The sequence below is a fragment of the Gymnogyps californianus genome, chromosome 5 (assembly GCF_018139145.2).
Source record: "Gymnogyps californianus isolate 813 chromosome 5, ASM1813914v2, whole genome shotgun sequence".
NCBI lineage: Eukaryota > Metazoa > Chordata > Aves > Accipitriformes > Cathartidae > Gymnogyps > Gymnogyps californianus.
Genome location: NC_059475.1, coordinates 32025069 through 32049767, shown reverse-complemented (window position 1 = coordinate 32049767; position 24699 = coordinate 32025069). Strand labels below are relative to the sequence as shown.

The 24699-nt window shown below is 37.2% G+C and overlaps 1 protein-coding gene across 4 annotated transcripts in view; it reads left to right on the top strand.

Annotated features, from left to right (window-relative positions):
- SIPA1L1 (signal induced proliferation associated 1 like 1) overlaps positions 1-24699 on the top strand; it is a 228730-nt gene that overhangs the window by 29565 nt on the left and 174466 nt on the right. For 3 of the 4 annotated variants that reach the window (XM_050897053.1, XM_050897056.1, XM_050897054.1), the window contains one exon: positions 8885-8961. The exons of the other annotated variant lie outside the window; for it this stretch is intronic. The gene's annotated coding sequence lies outside the window, so the exon portion shown is untranslated. The remainder of the gene's footprint in view (positions 1-8884; positions 8962-24699) is intronic. 4 annotated transcript variants of the gene reach the window in all.

Genomic DNA, 24699 nt, shown 5'->3' with positions numbered 1-24699 from the left:
TTGAAACAGAGCGGCTTTGGGTTATCTGGGAGAATACAAAACTTGGAAAGTTACGTGCTATTCCTGGATTTTGAGTAAAGCCCTACTATCATTGATGAATATTTACTGTATTTTCGTATGCAAACTGCATGCCGTCGCCGCCCCCCCCCCCCCCGCCCCGTTATAAAGAGCAGTACTACTTTCTGCTATTTATTTCTTATTAAGTGTTGGGAGAGGAAGTAGAGAGTGTGATATGACTAACCTACTTTAAAAATAATTAAAACCATAGTTGTATAGTGGTTCTTCACTGATAAAAGAACAACTTAAATGTATTTCTCTGTTGTAATTAGCTTAATGTGAGTAATTACCATTACACTTCTACAATAATCTGAGTTTTAAAAACAGAAGCAGTATTATCTCAGTATGCCATGTTACTGTGTGTAATGGGCTATAATAATAAAACAACATTCTAATTTTGAAACTATATTCAAGAAGACTTTTTTTAGCATTTGGAATTTTGTGTGCTAGTAAAGAAATTTTTAGCAAGCTTTTTATAGATGAGGAAGACATTAGTTAATGGATTTGGCAATAAAAATATTTTGAAATAAATTCTGGTAATCTGAGGCATCCCTGACACATTCAGGAAAACAAATAAATATAATGTATGTACATTTTAATTGTGGATGAGATCAAGCCTCACTGGGTATGTGATCATGGCAGTTGACATTATATGGGGTTTAGCATTGGAGCTGAATCTCTGTGGGCTGCCTGGTGCAGAACAGTGTATTTATTTAGTGAATGGTTCTATTTCTGAACTTCCCTTGGCTAGCTGCAGTTGGCTAGTGAGGTTGAAAGATTTTAGTATAAGGATTTCTATCTTCTAAAACTACATATTAAATTTTAGGGATAGCTTGTAAGATTCTGAAATTGGGAAGTTGGTAAAACAGAAAATAGTGTTTCTTCCTAAAACATATTTGAAGTAGTCCACTTACGAAAAAATTATGAACATGTAAAAATCATAAAACTTGAACTCTGCTAAGCATACATGACTCTTCATCTCCACTGATAATCAGGAACAGGTCTGTTTTGATATTTCAGGGTCTCGTCTGTATACTGTACTAAGGCCTCCTGACTTCTTAAGAAAAGCAGCATTGTATTCTCAGATTTCTGGAAAGGTTTAATTATCAGATGGATTTAAAAGCAGAACTTTGTTGCCATGACCAATTAATGTAGAACAGTGCTATACTGCCAAAGATTGTTTCTGTTGTTATTTTTTTTATACTCCATAACAAAGAGTTATGTTGAGATCAGTACTGATAATAAGAATTCCAGTTTTAGACTTGTTTCATTTTTCAGACTTTGCATTTCTAGGGTAGGTGAGTTTTTTATTTGAAACTTTGAAATGGTTGTAACTAACAGCCTCACAAAAAGTTTTTCTTATTTCTGAGGGAGAATTTTCAAAGATATCTTTTAATCTTGAGTGATTTTTATTTACAAGTGTATGTTTGCTCTGATTAATAACTTATATTTTGCCTAATACAAGTTATTTTATTGTTGCCTTTTGTTAAAAATGGCTTTTCACTACTTTTTAAAAAAATATAACCCAAAAGCAGAAAGCTGATATCACAAAAGTGTTTTACGACCTTTTAAGTCCACTTGTTGCCACAGCATAATTGCATGCAAATATACAGATATTTACACAAGGAAGTTTTGAGTTGATGGGAGTTCTACGTGGATAATGAGCAGAAGACTTTTAATGTGTCCTACTACTGTGATGACCATGAACGTATGCTTTGAGCTTTTATTTATTGCCCTGGTTTATAACTGCCTGCCTTCTCTTTGTGGGCAACACAGTCCTATATTTTGCATGGTAATTTTTTTTACTTTGCAGTGTAGAGTAGGGGTAGAAGATTTTTTGGAGCCAAATAGTTTGATCCAGATTCACTTAGCTTATAGGTGTGTTAAAAAAAAAAAAAAACAAACAAACAAACAAAAAAAAAAAAACCAACCAGGTATGAATTTAAAACGGCAAAGTTCAATTAACAAAGAGTACGTGGGGTTTTTTCCTACCAGTTTCTAGAAAAATGATAGGAACAAGAAGCATGCAAAACAACATGAGGACTTGGTTCATGTGATAAACATTCTTCCACCAAGACCAGCTTCTACGTTATTATAACCATGTATGTTGTTATAAGCATACATAAGCATGTATTTTATATATGTGTGTATGCATATTTCAGAGTGCTTACGGTCTTCATACTCTAGAAAAGAATTGCTACATACTGTACTTACAAAGGTTATTTACTCTCATGTCTGGTTAATGAGTCTATTTCATCAAACAAGTCCATTAGTTCCTGAAAATAGTATCTGCTCATAGAAATCTGAGTAGCAAAGTCCATCTAATAGCTTGAGCTATGAGTTAAGCTTGCAGCTGTGTGGAAGTACTGGATTTCAGGGAATCAGCTTTTGAGGAATCAGGGAATAGAAGATGGTGCGTCTCTTACTGTGTTTTATTTAATGTTTCTATACCCTGCTACTAATGGTCCTATCAGAAGTATGTTAGTCTGCAAAAGATGAGCTGAGCTGAAAAACTTCTATCACTTACTATGCATTTATAAGGGAAAAAAAATAATGCACAGACCTCCAGTGCTGTTCTTTTTATCCTTTTTATGAACCAATCTTTCTTTCTGCTCAAGATACAATTCCTCATCTGTTTCCAATGTCAAAGGATAGACAAAGAGCTTTGAAAGCAATAATTACTTAAAGGCATGTGAGAGAGAAGTATCTTGCATTGGAATCTTCAGTCTATTTTTGCTCATGCTCTCCATGAGTGGTTTTTGTATTTTCTCCATTCTTCAGCGTTTTTTTCCAGTTAAAAATGAAGTGTGGGGTGACACAGACTCTGTAAATTTTTTCTTTTGAGTTACAAGGCCTTTGAAGACTTCGTTATTCATCAATTGAAATGAATTTTCAGAGTATGGATTCTGATGCTTGCATACATTTTATATACTAGGCTTCACTTTGGGGTAATATTTTACTGGCATCAGTCACCACGTAGCACAGAGCTGCTTTGTGAGGAGCACTGACTTCTTTGTAGCCTGCCAAAAAGTGTGTGTGGGTTGGCAGCATGAATGCCATCCTTTGGATGAAATTTTTTGATGCCAGGATTAAGCCACAAAAAGTGGAAGGAAAAAACATCAATACTGAGTCTGGTATTTAAAAAAAATTTTTAAATAAGTTAGTCTTTCAGTATAGAAATGCTGAAAAATAAAAACCAACAGTTGCTTGATGTTTCTTCACATTTAGACACTTTAACCTTTTCCAAAATATTTTAAAATTTGTGGGTGATTTCTTTAAAAAATAAAACAAGATTAAGCATTTCAGTAGTGTGCTAGTGAGCAGGAAATTTTGAAAGTGAATATTATCTAGTTCTATTAAGTTCTTTGGCTACTGTCTTTAAGTAGAATTTTAGAGTTATTAGATGCTTTGCAATCCAGTGTTTGGTTTGCTACCTCAAGAGGGAATAATACTGAAGTCATTGTGTTCCTTGACCCAAAGTTTTGTGGTAGTTGTATAGGGCACTTACAGTTTGTGAGCACAAAAGACAGGGTGAAGGGCAAATCATGTAAGTTATTTCATGAATGCAATGGGTTTTGAAATGTCTGAGAATATAATGTTTTCATTAAATATCCCATTTCCTACTACATAGTTTTCTAATATAGATTCTGATTTCCCTAGTGGAAATGCATTGTTCTGAAACCACGAGCAAAAAAGTAATTTAGCTACAATTTGGCGAAGAGTCCTAAAATTAAGTTTAAAATCTGTATTGAAAATGAGACTTGATCTTTGTGGTAGGTTACAGAACTTGACTGATTTCAGACCTTCTCTAAATGTGCATCGTGTTCAAAAGGCAACTCGCACAGTGCATGCAGTTGGAGAACGTCTTGTGTAGTTTTGGTTTCAGCTAAGGGTAAAACAGGATCCCATGTGTAAGGTGAGGCTTCATGATGGAGGCAACCTAAAATTGCACTGCTGCTATGTAATTTCTTTCTGCTGAAGCATTCTACTTACCTTTCTTGCAATAGTACTAATAGATTGGCATATAGACAGTGAATTGCATCAGCTCATGGATCTGCACAGACTTTTTGTGACTTTTTGGATTTTTGCTTGCTTCTCAGCCAGAGCAGCGAAGTGATCCAGCTTGCTGCTTACTACATACTAGTGTGAACACAAGGGAGGATTGAGATTGTGTGGCTGAGACACAGCATCTTCTGCCAACCAGTGCAGTGTTGGATGGTCCTAATGCAGTTGTGAAATTGCAGTATTTTACTGCTTATGGTGTCATAGAAATTTGCTTTTGCATATCTTCTTAATATAATAAAATAATCTAGCTATATAAAAATTAAGCCTAATTAGTTTGTGTTCTGAAATCTTTTTCGAAAAGCTTCCAAATTCTGAATAGCACTTTTGCTTCCTTCCTTTTGCTCCTTTATAAAAACAATCAACTATTTTCTGCAGTTTTGTTGCATCAACTTCCTTTCTGTATCTGATCATTATTTCCAGAAAGCAGAGAACTATGACAGGTTGGTGTATTTTTTTGATTTAAAAAAATTTCTAAAACAAGAAAATGCTGTATTGGCTGATAGGGCCTGTGCAATTAAAGTAAAAAAGTAAAAAGTTTTGGTTTTAATTTTAAACTAGTGATAAGCACAGTGTATATCAGCATGGAAGAGATCTATTATTTTGTGCTGGTAACAGTATTTTTGAGAGAAAGTATTCAAGTAAAAGTCATGTAAAAGAATTGTATCAAGATCATAAGTGCTTTTGAAAGGCACACAGCATTTTCTGCATATTTAATTAATAATTTTCTCTATATTCCTGTTTGCTATTTTGTTTTGCTTGCTGTACCTCCATAAAAGATTACTGTATTGCGCCTTCACTAAACTCTAAATGTTGCTTTTTATAAAATGCATTGTGTAACTTGTTTGTTCCTTGGCTTCCTTATGGGAAGGATGTCCTGTATTTGTTTACATTTGTGGATTGCCATACTTTCTTGTCAATTTTGTGAATGCCATTGCACTTAATATTCTCATGCTTTTTATCTTATGATAAAAAGATTTGATGATAGTGAGTTATTGGACTGTTCCTTATTACAAATGGTTTGAAGTGAGAGCTAGACAAAAACTAGAAGTAAACATGAAGTTAGCAAATATTTCTGAAATGAGTAGTGTGTTAGACTGGGGGGGTGTTTAGAATGGGCACGCATCGGCTGCGGAAAGAAAGGTGTAAAGCAGACAAAAAGTCACAACATGTAAGTACTGTTGAGGGAAGGAGGCTCTTGTGTAGGGGCCCTGTGTGACTGGGACAAGGAGGTGCAACGGTGTTGTGGTGATATTGGATGTGCATCCTCCTTCTTTCCTGTTTGTACTTTAAAAAAAAAAAAAAAAATAAAGCGATCGGTCTATTCCGTAGAGCTTCTTTTAGACACTGAGTATGCTCATTAGAAAGTAAGAATGGCACAATGTCTCCGGGTTTGTGTCGGTTTCTCTATCCCTTGCTTCCAAGTGGGTGGTTATCAGGAAATCTTGCAGTCCTGTGTCTGGTAGAGATAAGAGTAAAGCATGAGTGCTGGGAAACAGTTTAAGTCACTTACGTGAAATTTAACTTGAGATTCTGCTTTAGAAAAATGGCCATATGCTGAAAAATGTCAACACATGTTCATAGAAATGAGTAATTATGAAGTGGAACTTGACTTAGTCTCCCTTAATGTTCATATTCATTTAAAAAACATAACATTACTTTTTGTAAAGTAAATTGGTAAAGTTTGTTTGTCCAGCCCTTTAGATAATCAAATCTTGTCGTTGATACAGAATGGCACATTATTGGGCTGTGAAACAGAAAAGATAGGGATGATTTCTAAATGAATATGCTAAAAATAATTTTCCAGAGTGTAGACATGAGTGCTACTGTGAAGATTGTACAGATGCTCATAACTGGATTATTCAATGTGGTGTATTCTTACCCTATTTAAAAAAATGGCAGTGAAATGTGCTCAGTCACTGGTGTTGAATGCACTGTTGCATTAGAAATTCACAGTTTTTTGTCTCTCAGTTTAGGAGGATCTAGGGCTTTAGTTTGTCATGGAGCTAAAAGGACTAAAGTGTCTTTTGGATGATGTGGGACAGACAGGGCTATATCCAGGGTTATCTGGCCTCTGTGTTGGCATGGAAGGGCACCAGCCGCTTTTCTCCCCCCCCCCCCCCCCCCCCCCAAGTATTCATAGCAGACAGTTTGCTGTCAAAGCTACTGACTGTTTTGGAACTGGAGGCAAGACGTTTGCCTTTGCATAGTAGCTCACTCATAACTGTTTGTATCTTCTGCAGGTATCGTGAGACTACCTGCGAATAGATAAGGAACAGTGAGGAGTGAAATAAGGACTGGATGCTTAGGCTTGTTCTGGGATGCTCATGTTCATAAAGATTTCTTGTTTCCTTAGTTTTCTCATGTCTTATCATGTTTTAACTGCATTTTGATTTATTATAAAAAGTATTTCTAAACTCTCAGTTGGCATATTGCATCTTCAGCTGCAATGCTAGCTATTTAATAATAGCTTGGACTACAGTGTAATGAATGTTGTAAATTTTATCATGCGTTTTTTGAAGTTTTGTTAATTTCTTCACCTTCTTTGTCAGGTCACCATAAAGAAAAGGGTGTTGCCTTTTAATTTTAAGTTTAATATCTGGTAAACTACTTTTAGGCATGTGGTTCTTCTTAAAGTATAAAACATTCTAGAACAGTGAAAAGGAGAGTTTGTCTATACAAGGCTTTATTAGAGGCTACTTTCTGCCTGTCTTGAGTAAATTTTATGAAGGTGGGAGGGATGATGTGAAGTGGTTTAAAGTGTTGGATACTTTCATTAGCATTACCCTACAATTCTTCATCTTATACCTTTGTGCAGGTGAGAGGTATGTCTACACCTGTTGGTGCATGCCATTGCAGTATGACTTCTCAAATTCTCAGAGAAAAACACCGTATCGAGACAGACCAAAGGTGTCCTTGAAAAAGGCCCTGTGCTTATCCCACTACCAAATAGTTCCCCCTCCCCATCTTCCCAGTTTCAGCCACAGGGATTGTGCAAGCACTGTCTATCACGGATGGGCTGGCTTGGCTCTTTGCCTAACCTGCCTGGCTGATTTTGCCCTTGGTAAGTTAGGTCTCTCATGTCATCCTTGGCTGTAAGCAAGTGGTTTGGGATATTAATACCTCCAGCTAAACTGACTGTGTACAAAACAAGTTTGCCTGGGATCTGGATTTGCACAGTGAGGTTTAGTTAGATTTTTCCTCTCCTTTTCTACCTTGAGTTAGGTTCTCCTTCAAATGCCTGCTCTGTAGGGCACGATATGACAACCAAGGTCACTTTTATTATATGCAGAGGTGACAATAGCATGTCTAAGGAAGACAGCAAAGTGCCTTGTTTTCAAAATACAACCTTTCTTTTCTACTGTTTTCACGTGCAGGGGATGGATTTGATGTTCCTAATTATTCATTTTATGTAGTGTTAGTTGATTAATATTAGAATGGTTCATAGAATGCTTTGGGTTGGAAGAGACCTTTAAACATCCCAAATCTTCATCAGAATATTGCTGAAATGGATCCTGGGTTTATGTTTGTTGTACAGGTGTGTTTTCATTGTGGTGTGCTTTCAAGGAAAGGAAGAGGCTGAAATCTTAAGTTTCTTTTCAAATGAAGCTACTGTCCTTTGTGGCACGTTCAGTCCCTACAAATCTTAACATGCATTGCTGGGCTCAAGAGCTTGTTTTAGCCAGACTGGTTTTTAGCAGCACTGTTGTTCAGATGTAATTAGAATGCTTTGTGTAATATGCTTTGGTCCTAATACAAAGAAAACCCTGCAGCTTATTTGAAGAACAGCTTCTGTACAATTAGATTGGTCTGGTAAATAGTTTTAAAGTGTATGTTTAAATGTATATAGTAAATGTTTTTAGTGCTCTCTGAGGGAGACCAGAAAGAACACCCAGGTGAGTGCTGGGTAGCACAGCAGTGAGGAATAGATACACAGGTTTTGGTTGAGACATGGCATTGTCTTGGATCAGGGCCCTGTCTGTGAGTCGTCTTTGTTTGGAAAGATGGAAAACTACTATTTCTTTTATGAGGCCTAACTAGATGTTTGTGAAAAGCTTTGAGAAGCTTTTGATTAACGACTGTATGTAATATATGATTATATCACAGAATAATAGAGGGTAGGAGGAGAAAAATTGGCAACGTAATTCTCACAGCATTGTGAAAACTTAAGGCTTTGTTCTTTTTCAAATGCTGTCTTTACATTTAAACATCATTTCTTCTGCTGCTTCCCCCTAATCTTTAGCTCCTCCAAAACAATAACAAAACAAGAAAGAAGCATATGTACCTTTTAAAAAAAGGAGGAAGAAAAAGTGTAGGACCATCTGTATGCAGTTTTGGCTAGGTTTTTTTTTTTAATATTTAAACTATTTTTGCCATATTTTGCTTTTACCAACATTTGCAGCTGGTATATAGCAACTCAAGCCATGAAAACTTACTGCTTCCCTCCCTTTTTTTTCTTCCTTTTTTAAAGGTACCAGAAGGCACCAGTAACTGGTGAAATTATTTGTTTGCAGGCTTTTTAGTACTGGTTGCTTAACTTCATACAACTGTAGAGCAACACTCTGCCCCTCTAAGTTGAAAATTGAGTAGATATTGGTTTTGAACCTCAGACATCGATTCCATACCCACCCCCCACCCCCACCCCCCCCCGTTTTTTTCTGATTTAATTTACCATGGTAACCTCTTGGCTGGAGTTTTTTAGTCACTTTTGCCTTTAACATTCACCCAGCTTTTTTTCTTTTTTTTTTTTTTTTTTTTGCAACAGAAAAGGAGTTCCTGAGCAGGCTGATCTGAGGAGGTATCTCTGGCAGCTGTGGATGACAGAACCTGGGCTGGGATTTGGTAGGAAACTTCTTGGGGATGCGGTGGAAAGACTTGCTTGGGAGGGCCAAGGGCACTGTACTGCAGAAGCTTGCCAGCAGAAAAGCAGCAGACAAGTGGAGATGGCTGCTCTGCCATCCATCACGTGCCACAGGGCAGTGAAGTGGATTTGTTAAATGTGCCATCTGAAATAAAAGCACTAGGTGGAATTCCTCTTGAAGAACTTTTATTTCTAATTTTTTAGTATTAAAAAACGAAAAGGGAGCCTAGTAGGTGCAAATAATATGCTGGAGGCAAAAGCCAGTGGGAGAAGTTAGAAACTTACCTACCAAGGTGCTGACCATGGAGTACTTCCCTCAGCAAGAGTTCTGCCAGAGAAATAACGTGGTTTGTCAGCTGAATGTAGGTGCTAGCAAGCATTTAATGTGCATGCTAGCATTGTTTCTCAGTAGTAATGCTGGAATATAATGAAAAACAGTAATAATGAAGAACCATCAATTTTATGGGAGTTTTGTCATCAGTGTAGTTTGAGAGAAGGAACTGGTTGCTTTGGTAGAAATATTAACTTATTCCCAAAAGGTCTTGTTTTTAATCTTTTTAAATCCTGAGTTGGTGCCACTGCACAATGAATTCTTGCTTTCTCCAAGAAATTTGCCTTTGTGTTCTTGAGAAACACACAGCAATATTACTTTTTATACTGTATTTAAACAATGCCTTTGTAGTGGGTGAAGAAAGAAGCAGCTCAAGTATATGAACCTCTTGGGGAAAAAAGAAAAAAACCCAAAACCAACCCTTCACCTTCTTCCTTAGCACATTAAAATTTTCTTTGTCTGAAGTGAAATGCATTTTGGTTTAGTTGCTAAACATTCAGCTCCATTACAGTGGCAGTTTCACAGGCTGTTGCTCAGAGGGGGTTTGGGTAAGGGTAGAAATCCTGTAATCTAAACATGTATTGTGGTTGAAGCAGAGGCCAGTAGGCAGTTGTAGATTGTATTTTGGCCATGTGATTTAGTTCACAAAAATCTGAATTACAGGATTAGACTTATGTACAAGTGTGAAAATGTTTCATTGGCGTTTTAGGTTTGTCTGCACTCTTTCTTCAGAGTGTTAATAGCACTTAAAATTGTTGAAAACTAATTTAGCATGCAGGAGACACCATTTAACTGAGAGAGATACCATTACACTTTTTTTCAGAAGATAAGACTCCATTATGTTTTACGTATCTGGCATTACTTCTGTGGGCCTTTATGGTATGAAAAAGACGTAAGACACCTTTATGCTTGTTTGGAATATATAAAGTCCAACACATAGAGTGTGGAATAAACATTTCTCTTAACAAGGAAAATAGGAGTGGTGAAACAAGAATTTTCAAGTAACTGCAAAAAATTAAGTGGAAAATGCAACAAAAAGGAAGAGAGTATGAGGAAAGTGGAGGTAAACTAGACCGTAAAGGTATGGCTTGAACTGTTGTAAAGAAGGCTTTATGTTCAGAATCTCTTTCTTTCAGGTTGTGACAACAGGGCAACAGCAGCAACAGGGTTTTTTCTCTTGAATGAACTCCAAATCTTCCTTAAAACCTGTCCATTATATTAGTTAACAGAGTGCCAAGACCTGCTGTTTCTGCTATGCTATCATTCTTATTGCCTGCACGGTTAATGGGTTGAGAGAGAGACGGTTGTAGATTTCTTTCAGGTGGAGGTGAAAAGTATTCCGGGGTAGATTCACATTTTAATCCATTTAAAATTTATTCTTTGTTGCAGTAGGATGTGGACTGCTTTTTCTTAATGATCAGTACATTCAGCTGTGATGGACTCAGTCCACTCCTGGTGGAACTGAAAAGCAGAGTGCTCTGTTGTGAAAATACATACCTTTTCTGTAGTGAGGAAATCTTGGTCAGTGGCAGGACAATGTTTACAGTAATTACAGAAAACAAAAGGCATATTCATTCTTGAAAGATTTGGCTGATATGTTGGATTTTTTGTATACAGAGACCAACAGTAATTACCAACTCTTATTTCAAGTCATTGTACAATTGTCAGTGGTGCCAAAGTTCAGAGCCTGGTGGCCAAGAGACAATTAGAAGTTTGTCACTTACCATTTCATTGGGTTAGCTTTCTACCTTCTCCCTGACTCTTGGTATTTTTTTTTAAACTGTAATAGTAATAAATTATGTGAAATTAAAATATTTTATCGACCTGTTCATTTACATTGTAATTTTTGGCTTCCTTGCTCCATGCTTTTTTCCTTTTCTGGTAAACAAACAAAACCAAAAAAAGTTTTCATATCAGGTTTTAGTTAACTAACAGATACAGTGCTGTAATTTAAGTGTTGAGTTTCGTCAATTAACATAGTCAATATTGCTTAAGTCTAGTTGATGTTAGCATAACAAAATGATTGTGTACCACACTAAAAACAAATGAGTTACAATTATTTTCGGATGGGATAAGTCCAGGTTAAGCGGAAGTAAGACAATGGACAGAAAATACAATATCGTGTGAAAATTATTCACAGTCTTAGCAACTTTAAGGTAAAATTTGCTTTAGAATATTTGCACTTTTTTCCCTTCATGAAGTTCAACTTAAGCAATATATTTGATAAAATGGTAGGAGAAAATGAACTCTGTGTGCATCAGGTACTTGATAAAAGACAACAAACTTCAGTTTGGGCAGTAGTGATGTCCTGGGGCAATGCTATACGACCAGGGAATAAAACCAGTAAGATGCAGCAGAAGGTTTAACACTTCTTGTATAATGATGAAATGTCATAAGGTTTTAAAACTGAATTGTTTATACTGAAAGGCATGCTTCCTTGTAAACTTGAGGATTTCATAGGCCAAAATTCATGTGTACCAAATAACACCAAACAGGCTTTTTAAAAATGAAATCTTTGTTACATGTTAACAGGGAAAGATTAGCTTTTCCTCATGAGCGCCATGGGTAGTATTGATACAATTTTAACACGCCAGTTTTCCTCCTCACTGTTAGAAACTTTCTTGGGCCCACTTGGAAAATTCATTACTTCTTTTTATTTCGTCCTGTAGTCTTTTGCCCTTTTTTTGACATTGAAAGGTAATATTGTCATCTTTTAATAAATGAATCTCTTTTTATTAAACCCCAAGCCCTGAGTGCTAGTCAGTTGTAGCTACTACTATCAGAACAAAAGCCTGAGACTCAGCAGAGTCTGGGAAACATTGCATTTGTGCCCCCTGAAAGTCAGAAACTTTCTGATTTTAAAGATGACCTATCAAAACAAAAAAAACAAACCTATGGAAGTTGGGCTTGTGCAGTGTTAACTTTCTACTTTGAAAACCATTGCTGCTTGCTTTTTTATAAAGCCTTTTTTTAACCCTGTGTGTGTGAGCATAATCATCTATGTTGGTTCCATTTTTCTTTATGGGTTATGCGCTTCATGGAGTCTGTCAGGTTTTACTTGTAAGTGATATCAGAGGGGCCAATATATATCTGTTATCTATAAGTAACAAACCCCATAATGAAAGAAAACCCCTCCATAACTACTTCTCCAGTACCTCATCTTTCCTCATTCCTCCCTTCTCACGACATTAGCCTGTGTCTGACTTGACACTGTGTGGGTCAGCTAAGCTGGTAGAGAGGTAACACAGAAGGATGGGGTGTGGAGGGGAAATAAGTTGTCCGTCAGGTTACGGCTTGTGGCGATAGCAAACTGTTAGGTAATGTGGCTTGAATTAATCTGACTTCATCCGTTGGGGGGGTGTGTGTGTGTATTTAACTGATGATATTTCATTCAGATGGGTTTTTGAATGTCTTTTCCAGGGGAAGAGAGTGGTAGAAATGAGTGCTGAAGCTGCTGTGAGAGGAGGGAATCGCAGTTCTCTGTTGTGATGGGAGCTTGAAAACTCAGGGATCTAATGTTATCTTTGTTTGCTTCAGTTGTTACTGTTCACAAATATCCGAATACTGCTAAATCTTGCTAGTTTTTATATATATTTTATATATATATAATATGCCATAACTTCAAGGAAATGCCACCTGTCTTCATGGCACCAGGGCCAGCAGAGTATTTTGTGTAACTCTGAGATGGCGTGTGAAAACTGCGCTGCAGCAGTATTAAACTATTTCACTAGTACTTTGATTGCCTGTTGTTTCATGCGCTATCACGTGGCCAAATGACTGCCAGCTGGGCATTATTTTTGTGTCTTATTTGCCAGGCAATAGAGCTGTATAGAGGGGGGCTGTGTGGGAGATGGCGGCAGGGAGGGGAAGTCTATGTGGAGACGAAATATATATATTTAAAAGTTCAAAGAATCACTTTGTGTAAGCGTAGGCTAATCTGTTATTTTCCTGGAGGGTAACCTGGCTTTCTCTAGTTAAATGGAATTAGCCAACAGTGTTTATGGGGATAAGCTCAAAACAATATGAAAGTTATATAGCTCTTTTTAAAGGTTATTTTCTGATGCTTATCTTAAACTGTTAAAGCATGTAGTCTTTTTTTTAGCTTCTTAAAAATACATTCTCCCACTTCTGTCAAAGTTTTTGTGTAAACAGTCCCAGTGTGGAGTAAAAAGTCTGAAAGATAAATAGGACAGCTGCTACTGATAGCAGAAGGGAAAAAAATGTGCTTTATAATTCTAGCATACATTTGAAAATCGGTTCACTGGGATTTTTCACTAATTAATTTTGTAAAGTAATTTGGCCCTTGGGATAATTTTAGGGGGTTGTAAATGCTCAGAGTATTGGAGTTGAAAGAGCATTTTTCATGTGTTTGCAGAACTAATTCATTAAATGTTCTCCTGACAGTTAATTTTTCACATCATGAGTGGTGGTCATAATCAATATCTTGCCTTTCACAGCTACTCTGCTGCACCCTTTTCGGGGGAAAAAAAACCCCACACCTGAGTTAGAATAATAGAGTTGAATTGAGGAAGCCTTGCTGAGAAATTGTATACCAGTTGTTGGGAAAGAAATAATTTTTTTCTTTTTTGCCTTTCTAAGAAAAAAATACAGTTCTGTTAATTGGCTGGATGATGAAAGAACAGCTTTCTTGTTTCTTGAAAAAAAGGCTCAAATTTTGAGTTTTAGAACAGAGTTTGACTAGAAAATCTGTTGTAACTGATTGATTAAAGCTGAGATATTTGCGTATAAAAAAAATCCCTTAGCAACATCTGTTTTGCTAGGGAGTTTAGAAGGAGCCTGTGCTGCTTGAGTGTGAGGCTTCCCAACAGCAAAGCAGAATCATCTGAACTTTTTCTGTATTTCTTGTTCCCGTTCTTTTTCAAACTACATGTGCAGAAATAGGTGCTGTCCCTTCTGAGGACTGTTGGATGTATTGACTGTATTGCAGTCCTGCTGCATCTTATCTTTTCTGGGGAAATGTTAGCTTTGAAGAAGTTCACCTTCAGGCAGTATGAGGAGTTGCGTGGCATTTGATCTCATGATGACCCTGGACTGATTTTCCTGTTCCCCTCCCCACAATTAACTTTCAGTGTAGTCAGGAGACATTAAGGACTTGAATGTTCTGCCCGGATGTTAGCAGCAATATTTGTCGGTATTTATCCAGGGGTCGTCCTCAAAGGGAAAATGAGGTCAGCGACTGCTGCTGGTATGGGAATTGGGCTGTGAGCTGAAGCTGCGGTGATGCTTAACAGCCAGGGCAGAGGATGGCACTGTCCTGCAACGTGGTCCATTCAGGCAGTGGTGCTTGAGGACCACCAGGTCATAGTGTGGTGAGGTAGCTCTCAGGGATGCCTTGAGTTAGCCCCAGGTAACTTCCTTTGTAACACTGCTTCTGGTGTGATTACAAAGTTGGTTTGATTTGGTTTTACCATCATCAAGCAAGGATGGCTGCAGTAGTTTGGCTTAGGTTGGTGGAAAACACTTCTGAACATTGCTGGAGTGGAGGGGGCTTAAAAGCCTGAGGCTATGAATTTAGTCGTTTGGAGCAGATTTCCTTCACTGGTAGGTAAGGTCTTTTTAAAGTCACATCCAGAAATTGCTTTTGCCTGCCTGTGTTGCTGTGCCTGAGTCTGAGTCTTTTGTGGATCAGGTGTGTGTTACTAGGGAGACGATGAATTCCTGTGCTCTGACTGCAACAGCTTAAACCAACTGAAACATAGGATGATTTGCGTACTGCATAATTAAATGATAACTTGACAGAATTTTTGCAGATCAGATAGAAACAAGCAATCCAAACAAGGCATTGCACAATAGAAAATGAACTTGTACATCCTTAACTATATGGCATCTTTCCCTCTGGCAGAGACAACACAGTTTCAGTATTAATTGCCTAATGCTCACAGTACGACAAGTAGTTTAGGTAATTATCTCAGGAACTGGCTTTGTTTTTGCTGCACCTAATACAAAGTAGTCCCTGTTTTGATTTAATCTGTTATGCGCTATAGTAATAGAAGTATTTAATAGTGTTTAATTCTTACTATGTATGCTTTAAAATCATAGTCACGGGGAAATTTTATGTGCTTTGAAGAACATTTTGATACTCTTATTCCAGAAATCTAAGTACCGTGTTTCACAATAAAATTAAACACCTTTATGCTACACCCTGTATTTCGTGTAGCTGCTGTTCCTGAGCATGGTGTTCACATTCCTTAATTGCTCTGTGACTATTCAGACACAACTCTTGTACGCTTTCCTGTCTAAATCATCTTGAGAGTGGTGGGTTTTTTTGTGGAAATCTGTATGGTATGGCATGTCAAAGCATTAATTTACCATCTGAATGGCTGAAGACAGACTGCCTTTAGACAGTCAGGTGGCATAACTTGTTACATGAGACTTTGTAGCTCGCCAGAAAAGAGAATTGTGATGTACTGTATTTATGCGTTCACACATCCTTCTTCTGGTGTTTGCCAGTGTGATTATATAATGCATTTCTTGGGTTTCATCGGCACATTGAGGGGGAGTTGGGCACTTCGTTGCGGCTGGCTGGATTTGAGTAATAGCCAAGCCTCTCTTGGGGAGGGACCTGCAAGCTAAGCTGCTCAAAGTTGAAAGCAAATCTTTCCTCTTATTTCTGAACTGACATCTGAAAGAAATAAGATTAGCTGGCTCTTCAGCCCTGTTTCACGGATTTTTAAAAATAGAATGCATGAAGGAAATCCCTCCTTGAACCAAAAGCTCCATAAAAAGGCGGTTCTCGAATAACACGTTATCCTTGCTCTTTCTATTCTGTGCTTTAATGGTGAAGGTAGAAATGCTGAATGAAATGGCCATTTAATGTATTTTTCTCTCATACCCATGGGAACAAGAGTTTATACAGTAAAAGTAATTTAACTTTTTTCAAATAAGAGATTCATTGGTTTCACTAATTCATTTGAAATTGGAAAATAAGTCTATTTTTAAAAGGGGAAGCAGTCATATTAATTTGGAGCTTGAAGAAGTGATATCATACTTAAAGGCATAATATAAGCTTTTTTTTCCCATACGCCTTCAGCACCAGTGCCTTTTAAATACATACGTGCCCAACGTTCAGGCCATAAATGGTTATGCCATGGAAGGGGAGAGAGGTAGTAATTAGACACAGGAAACTGTGGTACATGAAATGGAAGGTGAAATTCCGTGCTGCTCTTGATGGCTGGAAGCATCAATTATACTATGGAATTTGTGCTTTAAGATGGCTGTGCCATTCTCTGGGTATATAGGAGGACCCCTAATAGTGTGCTTTTTATTTCTGTTTTCTAAAGCCTGGAGAGCCTAGTTCTCCAGGCTATGTGTTGGGAAGAGACACTAGAAATAAAAAGGCATGCCACAAGCTAATGTACTTGGAATCACAGATGGGGGAACATTTTCTCTTCAGACTATCTCCAAAATCCACTATGTACCTTCCTGCTTCTGAAACTGTTGTTATTCCTAAATCTTCATTATGTTGGTCTTGTCTCTCTTCTGGTCTTCCCTTCCTGCTTAGAGAGAGAACACCATAGCTGTGCTCTTAGGATCCTCAGAATGGATACTCTTCAAAATGTCACATGGCTTCGCTTTCTGTTGTTTTCTTTTTAGTGGTTAAGATACTTTTTGCCTAACTTAAAAGCCTTGCATAACTCTCCCTGGCTATGTTTGCTGTTCTAGTGAGTAAAGTTTTGATTCTGGGGGTAGGAAGATATATTTTTTTTTCTTTCTTCTGCAAGAGAGAGATATGTATATGCACACACACTTGATTATTATGTTATATATATTATAAAAGTAAAATAAATCAGAAATTATGGCTCTTTCTGTAAAGCATGCAAGTACCTAGATAGAGATGAGTTATGTTAGTACAGGTTTCATTAATGCAGTGATTGTTCAAAAGGTTAGGTCTTTCTTGGTTTATAAGCAGCTATGCTTGATTTTAAGTGTAAAACTCAAGGTAATGATCCAGTTTTTGTGCAACAGTGCATGGATCTTCTCAGTAGTACTAAAGTTAAATTAAAATTTTAATTGCTTGGAGGAAACTTACACAAGCTGGAATATGGACAGTTTTTCTTCCTGTTACTGGGAGTAGGGAAACAAAATGGTCAGCTCTCTCCTCCTGCTAGAAGACTATTTCAGGTTTGACAGCAACTAAACTGATCCGATCTAAGAGGAAGAGCAAGTACTGACAAAACATGTTTTCCTTCTGGGATGGGCTATTCCCATGAATTCGCAGTTTGAATGTAATTTTGTATGGCTTAAAGCTGAAGTGTATGGTCGTAGTAAATGTGACACCTCAAGGCAAAGAGAGAGTTTTATTCATAGTTGCATCTTGAAATAGTATTGTGATTTGGCACTGAAGTAAAATACACATTTGGCATACAACTTAAGTGCATAAGTCATATTTCCAGAATTGTTTTGGTCTTTTTTCTTTTTTGCACGTTACAAATGCATGCTTCATTGGTAATGAAAAATTATAATACAGTGAATGTGGAGAAAATTATTTAGGAATGGTTGCTTTTCTAATTAGTTATGATTGAAATCAGAAGACTTGAGCCTGAAAATGAGAAGTCTTGGATCTAGATTTTCTTCTTGTCTGTTCATCTGTTGTCCAACATTTTATATTAATTAAATCGGATCTAATGTTGCTCTTGCCTTTCTGATGTATACTGGTGCTGTCTAATGAGGAAAGTATCTGTTAGTAATGCAGTAAGTCTAAGCTAGGAAAATCCATTGATATGGTAAGACTCATAACTAATGACTGTAGCGATAAACTTTGGACTGTTTTGGTTGTTGTAGTCTAATTTGCATTTTTTAAAGTGTTGACAGAAGAAAATCTAGTGGATTATTAAGTGTAGTTACATGTGAGTGTGCTAATAGTCTGGCTAGTATAAAGAAAGACTTGGTTGTTGGAAATATATTTCTATCATGGGGACATTAAAAATTGAGTATGTTTAAGATGTTAAAAGAATAATGGTTTGAAGGAACCACTAGAAGTCATGTAGTCCAATGCCAGGATGAAGTTTATCCAGGTTGCTCAGGACTTTTTCCAGATAAGTATTGACTATTTCCAAGGGTGGAGTTTCTACAAACTCTTTAGGCAGCCTGTAGCAGTGTGTCCAGTAAACAAGTTGCTCTGGATTCATTTTGGCATTTTGTTTCTGCGTGAGTAATGAAGGCTTCTGGATTCTTGGGGTCTATAAGAACTGACTGGCACTGGACCTCTGTGGTGTCTTGTGTTGGGACGTAGGTTTGGAAGACCTTTGGATGCACTGTAGTTGTGGAGAAGGTAGCCAGGACCGAACTTCAGAGTTCATTGGTTTGCTCAGTGCTGGGAATGAAAGTCACAGCAGATACTTTATCTACAAAGCAATGCACAGATGGAAAGACCCAATGGAGAACTGAAATAAGTAATTGACTATTGATTACCTGTGGAATGACTTATCAAAGTTAAGGATTATTTGTGCTTTAGCGCTCCTTCCACTTCACCTGAACCACTCATTTCATTCTTTATGACCTCATATTGTCCTTACTTTTGGTAAGACATATGTGATATTTATTATATGAAAATGTAGGCTACATGTTTTGTTTTATTCATAGTTACCCAATTTACTACTCCTCTTTCCCCCTTTGATACTTAACACCTGACTGTATCTAGAAACTTTCCTGGATGCTTGGCTCTCTTATTAAGAGAGATGGAGCAGCTAGTCAAAATTAAGACTGTTTATGTCAAAAATCATATGCTTAATTATTCACTGAATGTTTCCTCAACTTTGGTCTAAACATACTTATGTGGAAAGTGTCATTGTCCTAATACCATGCTACTCCTTGGATGATTGCTCCCAGCATTTGGTAATTTAGTAGTTGCAGGAGGGCAGGAATGCCTACTATTTAAAGTAATAAAAAGAAAAAAGATGATCTGTTTCTGTCTTGATGTAGTAGTGGTATGCTTCCCTTTACATAAAAATAAAAGGGGCTCTTGAGCAGTAGTAAGTTTCTAAGTTTGTATTCTGGCTTGGTGGTCTGGGCATGCTTGTACATTGCCTGAGACCGTGCATGTGGGAAACCATAGCACTCTAGCTGTGAACTCCCAGTAACTGACTTTCTTCTTGTGTCCCAGCAAAGTACTCTGAGACCAATTTCAGTAGGACGTGCTTCTTTCTTTGGGTTGCACTTTGTTGTTGAATGAGTAAACTGGATGTTCCTGCCCATCTTGGATTGTCTGTTGGTTAGAAAAAGGACTTGTAATAAATTGTCAAATCCTCCTGTTATTTGACATGCATCCAGTTGTGTGATTTTTACAATAATCAGGTTGAGACTGCCCCATCAAAAAGCCATTCTTAACCTTAGCCTAATGCCAAAACTCCCATCTGAATCTTCAATTTATGTTGCCATGTTTAGTGTGTAAATTGGAGCCCTTGCTCTTGTTACCTTTTGCAAGAGGGGAGTAGTGAAGACTGTCTAGCTTCCAGAGGTGTGTAAATGTGACCGTGTCAACCGTAACTGCCAAGAGATATTCCAAGAGAAAGGAAGCTGTTAAGCTGGAGAACAATATTTAATTTGGCAGAAAATTTTATGCTGGTATTTCTAGGGAGCTATTAGCTAATATTATGGGGAAAAGAAATTGTAGTCCAGGAAACACGTGGCACTCTGAAACTTTGAAACTTAAGTAATAAGAAGGAGCACATCCCCTGTGTGACCAGATGTGGGTGTCCAAGCCCAGATTCAAACCTTGGTTACAAGCTGAAAGAACCTGTCTGTCTGTAACTGAGAAGGTTTAATCATACCTTTACATCATTTCTGGAGCCTGTCTTTTACAGGTGACTGAGGCAAAGCTCTAAAGTGTTCTGTTTAACTCAGGTATTGCAAAAGTTTCCATAATCCAGATTTTATAGATGTGGATACATGTTAAGCTTGTAAGACTGGGCATTGTGTTCCCATCCATTCATATAACTTCGGAAGCCAGAGATGCAGACAGTCATTTTAAAGAGTTTTTGCTTGTAATTAAGTCTTTAAATGTTAATTCATCATGTAGTAGGTAAAAATATCTGTTTGATACATCTTTTCATAAAAATGGGATGTCTGATATTTAAAATAGTCCTCAGTTTGATTTCTTCCCTCCGAGATGTTTTCTGTCATTTTCCAAACGTGGCAGTTCTGAAACTGTTGATTCTCCCCCCTTTTCAGTGAGTTTCTTACTGTCAAGGCTTCTTGCAGTCTTTCTTGTTAGTGTCAGATATGCAATTGAAAAAGAAATGTGCAATTTCCCGCCCCCCCCCCCCCCCCCCCCCCGAAAATGTGTGTTAGTTCCAGGGTGTTTTAGTTTTTTGATTAGGATGCATTTTAAAATAGAGCCATTGCATTGGATTTCCCGTTTTGGCAAAACTTCTTTCTAGGAAATATTCAGAAATCTTCAGGTTCTGAAGTACAAATGAAAGCAATTGCAAATCAAAATGTTAGGTCTCTTGTGATGGGCTGCCCTGTGGTATCCTCGTTACAGAATGTCCCTGTCTCATGGAAACATATCTTTGTACACTTGGCATTTCAAAATTTTTTGTCTTTTTTTTGTTATGGATGGGCTGTATGTTTGGTCTGCAGATTAATTATTTGTGGGCTAAAGTTTGATAATACCATTGAAACACTCATTTAGATATGTGCTGGGGTTGGGGGCTGGACTGACCTGTTGGTTCATTGACAATTTTGCTAGTATCTGATTGAAACAACTAAAGCCATATGATGTTTAAGCTCTTCAAGACCAAAACACAAAACCTCCACCCCTTTTCTTTAGTATCTCCAAACCCAGTTTGTCTGTATGCCTTAGAAGTTGGCCTTATTGTAGCTCCTTTTCTAAATGAGTTCTGTCACTTTCAAGCATTTTGCCATTCTTTTTGATGAAAGGCATGTCTTGTTGCTGTTTCCTCTGCCATCTATGTGTGCTTTTTTCTCCAGGTGTGTATTCTTACTTACCATTTGTTATAAGGGATACAACAATGCAATAGTATAGGCGGGAATAGAGACTGCTCTGTAAGGCTTCTTCAGAGGGATGCAGAAATGCATGCGGAAGAAGGAAATCTACAATAGTACAGCCGAATGGTCATAGTAATGTGAGTATGAACAAAATAAGGTCACATTTTAGGTTAGTCCTAAATGGAGAAGAGCAGGATTTCTTGGAATTAGGGACAAAATCCTAAGTGATACCCCAGTTAAAATCATCCATAGTATGAGGGTGCATGGAAAGAATCTGAAGTTGGTGGAGGCTTCAAGCTAGTTTTCTGCACTAACTAGCCCACTTTTTGGGTTATCACAATCCAAATCTATTGGCTTATTTCCATTAGTTGCATTTTTGTAGTTTGATCACTAGAATTCTTATGTAGATACTGATTTAAGTATTTTGACGTAAAGGATATTAGAAGGATTGCAGCAGTCATCTTTTAACATGTATTTAAATCTCCATTCTGAGAGAGATCTGCTTCCTTTTTAAAAGGAGAGTGAAATACAGGTACTTGATATCTAGGCATGGGTTTATTTGTGGTCAAACAGTTATATTTATTAATCTCTAACCTGTTTGCTTTTGCTCATGAACAGGAAGGGAATTTGAAATTCACGACGATCTCAAGGAACATGATGATTTCAGTGACTCATCTGTTTACTCTAAAACATGCTGTGAATAGGTTCCATGCTAAGTGACAGGGTATGACCTGAATGAAATTCTGGCTATTTGAAAATCAAGGCCTGAATATACAAAAACAATTAATATGAGATCTGTCTGAGTGTGCCTTGCATGTTCCACCAGAGGGAACTTTGCATGATGCAGTTAGGAGCACTCATGCACCACTTCCTACAGCTCTGTCACTGCTCCAAAATCTTCCAAGGGTGAGGCAAGAAAAATGAAGATGGCAGTCTCTCTTGCCTCATTTCTGTCCAACCACAACAATTTTGCTCTTGAATTTCACATCAGAACTGCAACCATAGGGAGTGCCAGGTCTGATTGATGTGATGGACACACCCAGGGTGTATGCTGAGGGAGTATCAGGGGTTTATAACTCCCACTCATGATGTTTCATTAGATTATCTTAGAATAGAAGAATATCTCCTAGCTCATCTGTTTTTACCCTTAGCTGCCTGGACTGTAGGACCGAAAAGGAAACTGCAGTTATCGTCTACAAATGCAAAATCTCAAATCAATTATCAGGAAAAAAAAAAACCAAAACAAAAACGGAAACCCAAACCTGAAAATATTAACTACAGTGGCATTCAGCTGAATCTTATTTATACAGGGCTGGGTGTAGCTGCCAGCTAGGAGAAAAGAGGGAGAGGTGCAGCTGTGCCATACATGAGCCAGAGCAAATAGCTGCCCTGGTGGTTCTGGTGGGGCTGCATTAGCCCTTCTTATGCCACAATAGTGGACCTATACTTATCTCTGAGCATACACTTGGGACTAATAGCAGCATGGCATCATTGAAAATGAGCTTTTTGTTGATAAATTTAATCTTGCTTGAGAGGCATGTGAAAGTTGTTTTCAAGCAATAAAGAGCGCTGCTCATTTGGCCTGGTATAGCTAGTGGGTTTCTCAGGTCAACCAGGAGAGATTTGGATGGGGAAGTGATGAGTTGTTACTTGCTTTGTTTGTTGGTTAACAGTTATAAAAGAGCTCTTCTATTGGCAAAACAAGTTAGAAGGTTTTAGCCTCTCATGAGAGACCTACCATACACTGTTTTTTAGACAGGGTGATATTTTCCTTGGACTGCGCTGTAAATTTTTAATTTTCAATTTGTTTACTTACTAATATTTTTTTCCCAAAACCTCATGCTTATAAAGGAAAAACTAGGCAATATGCCTGAGCTGTTTTTTTGTTTTGTTCTGGTTTTTTTAATTAAAAAATAGGATTGGGATGGGATTTTCCACTACTGCTTTAATTGAAGTAGTTAAAACCAGTGTATTGTGTTTTTCTTTTAATGTTCAAATTTGGAGGCAGGTTATATTGAAAATACACCTTCAAGTAAAAACAGACTTTGCATTCCTGCTCTAGGTTTAAAGAAACAGAGTATAAAAAAATGGAAAGGTAGGTTTTATGCTCAAAGTATCTTCTTACAGATAATGTTTCTGGTAGATTCACCAGTTTGAATCCTACTACAGAACATTCAGATTTCTATAGAAAACTTGTGCAATCTCTGCCTGCATACAGAATTGGGACATCCTGGGAATATTTTTTATGTATTATATAGAGGTCATTAGTACCGAGGAATGGATGTTTATGTATTCCATGGTAGTGGTAATGCAGAAACAACATTGCAGTGCAGTTGCTGATAAGTATATTTCTTTTATTCCTTGCACACCCCTGTTTATGCATTGCTGTTTACCTGAAGTAGTTAATTTTGTGAATGTGACTTTCGCTGTCCTGCAGATGCACTTTTGGCTGCATCTCTGATACTGCTTCTTGTCAGGTGGGACTAAACACCATTGCGTAGTACAATGTAAGCAATGTTGGAGAAAAGAGGAAAAACTCACCTTGAAAGTATCTGATTTCTAGCTATAAAATAGCAACCTTTTTTATTTGAGAATAGGTAGAATTTTGTGAGCAGAGTATCTGGAAGTCATTCTAAATTCCTAATACTCTATAATATTCTAATTTTCTAGGGCTGACCCAAAGCAAAGATGCTTTCCTTTGACCAAACAGGGGAAAAAAAAATTCTTTATATTATTTAAAATATTTTCCATTTTATACAGTTTAGCAGAAATGTTATCTTACTGTAACAGTCAGCACCAAAGCTTAACTAGAATTAAAAACAGGGAATAGCTAGTACAATGTATTAGGAATGAATGAATGAATGTGTTAAAGGTACTCCAGACAACATCTGTGACCAGGTTTGCAAAATAAAACTTCATGAGAGTTTTCTCAAGTCAGGTATACATCTTTTTGCTTATTGTCTGTTGGGTTACAGGTATTTTTTGGGAGGAGTTTGGCTTTTTTTTTTTTTTTACTTAGTGGATACTTACGTGTTCAAACCCCAATATGATAATTTTATGGTCGCCTTTAGTATTTGCTTAGAATGAACGACTCAACTTGTGCAAGATAAATGGATGAGCAGATGAATATTGCAAGAATTTGTTCCATTTTGGATATTTTTTTTTTCTTTTTTCCCCAAATGTCTTGTTTTAAGTTCATGGAGAAGTTACTTAAAGTTCATTTTTTATCAAAGAAAAGATATCTGCCTTGAGGATAATGTTAGTTCCTGATTGTAACAACATGAGGACACTTAATTTATGAACAGTCTAGTTAACTTCAGCAAGACTATTCCCATAAGTAAAATTATTCGTGAGTGTTGCAAGGGTCTGTGGGTTTTGGTTTTGTTTTTTTTTTTTTTTTAATTGGGTTTTATTATGT